This window comes from Schistosoma mansoni, chromosome 1, assembly GCF_000237925.1.
Source record: "Schistosoma mansoni strain Puerto Rico chromosome 1, complete genome".
NCBI lineage: Eukaryota > Metazoa > Platyhelminthes > Trematoda > Strigeidida > Schistosomatidae > Schistosoma > Schistosoma mansoni.
In genome coordinates this window covers 17,760,369-17,765,492 of record NC_031495.1, presented here as the reverse complement: position 1 = coordinate 17,765,492, position 5,124 = coordinate 17,760,369, and positions in this window count along the sequence as shown.

Below are 5,124 nucleotides of genomic sequence, written 5' to 3'. Positions count from 1 at the left end.
CAAATTACAAAGTTGCTTCATAAAGTAGGAAAAGCAAACTCTGATACTTCATTTGCAAAAATGTTCATTAATTGTCTCAGGCTTCATTGTCTCTTGATTTTCACACCAATTGCTTTCTGTTTCTTTTCTTCCCTTCTCAATTTTCTCAATCTTCTGCTGCCAGATATTCTATTCCCGATTCACGTTCCTTACTTTTGCATACCTTGTGGTCTTAGTTGCTCTTCTAAAGAGCAACTGGATTCTCATTTTTTAGGTAAAAAACATAAGAAGCAATGTAAAAAATATAAGCCATTTGTATCAGATCAGCTATCGGGGTACGTTTCGAATGAACAGTCAGATCAACCGATTGGTCAACCTGACTTTTTCTCTCCAATACCTACTTTATTCAGTACAGCTAGTGAGAATTCGACAAACTTTTGGTTTCCAAAGATGGTTCCTTGTATAAAAAATATCATAGAGCTGGAGTCCAAATTGACATTAACAAATAAATTTCCTCCGTTTTTGGCTTCAGTCACTCCTTGTTCATATCAAGAACGAACAGATTTGAAGAGTGATCTTTCACTCAATCAGAAGGATAACCGCGATTCTTCTGAGCCCAGACAGTTTTGTAGACACGGCGAATGTATTCTGATAAGATCATTACAGGTAAGAAAAAACAGTAATTTGTGTTATAACTTTATTTATTGTGGAACGTTTATTATTAGTATGAGTATATTATCAGGTGTATTTGATTATTGTTTACATTATTCGATTGTAACACGTGCTTGGTACAGAAGAGCACCAAGAAACATACTATACAGTTTGGCAATAATTTAGAGGAGTTAATTAATACTTAAAGGTTTGTTTAATTCAATTATGAGAGACATTATAGTGTAAAATGCAGGTACGAGCAACCAAGATAACTTATTTATTTATTTGTTTAAACACATAAATATTGGTACAAGGAAGCACCAGATAAATATGCGCCTCACAAGTCTCATTCGATTTGTGTGAGGGCTGTGATACTGCCCAGGTCAGTCAGCGACAACGTAGGACCAGGCACATATATGCATCGGTCTAAGTTGCCATACCTCGTTAGCACAACAAGATGAACACCGGATTCATAGAAGTAATTAATTTAGTGGTGGTAGTATATAAAGAAAGGTTGTATATAAGGATATAGTATAGGGAAGAAAAAAGTTATGAAGCAATTTTAATCTCAAGGTTTAAGGCAAGATAAAGAGTGTATACACCTACGTCATTGTGATCGATTCTGAGCCATGTCACACAGAGTCTCCAACCATTTATTACGATAGTCACGCGGACCCCAACCAGGTAGTCTGCATCTGCCAACATGGCTCAGATTAGAAGTTAGTGACTTCAAGCACTGATGCCATGTTTTGGTTTGGCCGCCCCTAACTCTCTTCCAACCATCCCCTACACTAGTCAGCATTGCGCGTCGTGGTAATCGGTGTTCAGGCATACGTAACACGTGGCCCAACCATCTCATCCCGACCGTTGCTGCTACCTTGACGTGGTGGTCGGGCTTGCCTATCGTGATGATCCAATCGAGCTATGCTGGCTGGAACAATCGTTCCTCGAGGTCCTACCATGCCAGACAGGTCGGTTGAAGAGCGGTAAGACTAAAAGCAGCAATCCCAAGGTCCGAAGGCGAAGTCGTACTGCCGACTGTACAGAGGTGTGACGGCAGTAAGGTGTTTCCTTCAGACAACCAGCATGGCAGCGATGCTGCCTTCCCACAAGGAGGGGTGGGGTTAGAAAAGGTCGACCCTAAAAATGCACACCTCGCCTTATCCCACGGATATCCGTCTCCGGCGGTAAGGTTCTTTGAAGAACGGAGCTAACACAAAAACTACTGCCCAGGTGCCCAGACTGAAGCAGGTGGTTTTCTTAGGGGACCACACCCGGAGCCTTTGACCTAAAGGTCTAGTCCACAAGGCAGTGGAGCATCGTAAGGAGATGCAGTCCCATGGTAGCAGGTGACCAACAGTTGGTTCATACGCCATTCGTTCCTTCAGGATACTGGAGCCCATGTGCACCATTGGTTTGGAATCAGGGTTTTCCAACTCCCCTAGGTGGATCCTCTATATCCACCAACCCGGTTAAAGCGCCGGACATTCGCTTTTCGTCCTCTCAATTTCGTAAACAACACCCCCGCCACGAGAAGACAGTGAGTAGGACTTCCCTGGCAGAGGCTATATATTCGCGTGGCCATATGAGAGCATTTGGAGAGGGAGAGTAGACTCTCCCCACTCTCGGCCGTACCAGGGCATTTGAGGGCCAAGATAACATTTTAGATTAAACGTCGGTGTTATAAAAAAAAGTCAGTCAGTCACAACGTAGAACTTCGTACGTACGTACATCAGTTCGAGTTGCCATGCCACATTAGCACGGAGATGCAGTTGTCGATTCAAATCCCATAGTGGTAGAGGTGGTCAGAGTATAAGCAGTAATCCGAAAGATTAGGGTTTCACTGCCATAAAGTAGGACGGGACGAACTGCTGCCAAGTGAACTCGCCTACGCCATAAATGACGCAAGTTGACGAAAGCTAGTCGGGCCTTCTGTATCCGTGCTGAGATTTCGTCACACACCAGACCACAAGGGCTGATGAGACTCCCAAGATAAGTGAAGCGGTCAACACGCTCAACTACTTCACTCCCTATCATTAGTTCAGGTGCCAATGCAACCCAATCCTGAAGTAACATTCTAAGTCAACAAGTAAGTCTCCCGGTAAAAGTTCGACTCTTGGAAATTTAGATGAGAGAAGTGTTATCTCTAAAATGACGTCTACGATAAAGTTAGACAAGAATGGAGAGAGTGAACAGCCCTGACGTACACCACTTGAGGTAATCATTTCTGATGAAAGTTCGTTATAAGCTCTAACTCGACCAGTTGTGTTCGAGTAGAGAGGTTTTATAAGGTTAATATACTTTGGTACTCCTTTCAGTTACAAACACCGTATTAGGACCTCACGATCAACGGAGTCTATGTTCTATGTGTCTATGTTCGAGGACATGATGTAAAGTGATTATCTGGCCCAGGCCGAAAACCAGCCAGGTTTTCTTTGGTCTTCTCTTCACGAGCTTTGGTTAGGCGTCGAAGTATTAATAAAGCTAATATTTTAGACACTATATTAGTCAAACTGATTCCTCTGTGATTGTCACAAGAAGACTTTTGTCCTTTCTTATAGACTGGCACAATCAGTGATTGGGACCATTCAGATGGAATTACGTCTAGATCCCAGATTCTACCGAAGACCTCAGTCAATCTCGCTGATAGTACTGGACCGCCATCCTTAAAAATCTCAGTGGTAAGCCTGTCAGGGCCTGCTGCTCTCACTCGCGTCAGATTTCCTATAGCTTTTTCAACCTCGTGAAGGGTTGGTGGACTTACATTAACTTGCCATTCAGGTCGACTGGGGATCAAGGGAAACCGAAGTGTGGCTGAAGGCCAGTTGAACTGATCCCTAAAGTGTTTTTTCTTTATAAAAAAACAAAAAAGAACTACAGCAGGAGTACCACTGACTTCCCTAAACCTTGTGTCAATATATGTAACAACTGTTATTCACTGTCTTTGGTATCCCACTTATAGAACCTCAATTACCTGAAAAATGCTAACCTACAGCGAATAGTTTTCATTTCTCTACGTCTTCATTAACTGATAGTTTCTGTATTTCAACCCCCCAACCTCTGAAGTGACATACGTAAAGCATCTGTGCCATACGGACTTCTAGACTGTTTCCAATGGTTCACCACCAAAGTGCGTGAGAGCTAGGAATCCTATTATTCTTTTGGGAGTACTGTGCATTTCAGTTAAGACAAACACCATACTTTCGAACACTGATCAGCAACTGATGTATTGCTGCTTGGTTAACCCGTATTTCATCGCATAGTAAAACGGTGCCATCCGCAAACTGAATGTCATGATGTATTTGTGTAGGTATAAATTCTCCATTACATTATCGCATTGCACTCAAAGTTTATTATCACCTAAAGTAAAGCCAAAGAAAAATGGTTATATAAGATAGTCCTATTCAACCCAACTGTCGTATTTCTTCCTGATCGGTCGTTCCTTCATTGCGCAGAACCTGAAATGAAACAAAAGTCTATATTTGCACGTACTTACTTACGCCTGTTACAGCTCGTAGAATACAGGTCACTGACCAGGATTCCCCAACCTAATCTGCCTTCGGCTTTCCCTTCCAGAATGCTAGTGTGGTCATTCACTCGACTCCACCTCGCGATGCTGCCTTCCGATAAGGAAGAGTGGGATTAGAAAACGTCGACCCTGAAAATACACACCACGCCTTATTACACGGATTTCCGTCTCCGGCTGTAAGGTTCCAACAAGTACGGAGCTAACACGAAAACTACTCACAAAAAGGTCGTGTGTGGCCGGCCTTAGGCAGTTGTCCCTTGGGCACTGCGGTCGCGCTCTCAGATCACTAAGACCACCTCTAACCCAATATTATTTCGGGTACCTTTAGAAGAATCTCTCCACGGTGTGGGCAACCGGGAAATGATAACTGCCCATATAACTCTAACAGCACTCAAGACCACTGTATTCATAATCAATTTCCCTCTTTAATTCCTACTATTTCTTCTACCTCGACTTTCAACTCTAAAATTCCTCCTTGAGTGTTGCTACAGCATCTAAAATACTAGCCTCAATAATTATCAGACGCTTAACAAAGACTCATGAACTGCAAACACCGGAAGATCAGGCTGGCTTCAGACCTGGTCGTGGCTGCATCGATTACATATTCACCATTCGTCAGGTTCTAGAACACAGACATACTTATCGGCGTCCGACAATGATAGTTCTTGACTTAAAGGCAGCATTTGACTCTGTAGACCGAGAGGTTCTGTGGCAGTGTCTGTCATTGAAAGGTGTACCTCAGAAATATATAAACCTTGTGAGCGCTCTTCACTCGAACACTAGTAGCCGAGTCAGAGCTTATGGTGAACTGTCACTTGATTTCGCGACCTCAAGTGGTGTCCGGTAAGACTGTCCACTATTTCCATTTCTGTTCAACTTCATCATGGACCTACTGCTGGAAATAACGTTCTCGTCGACTAAATTTTCGGACATTGATTTCCTGCCAGGAGGTCCACTTATTGACT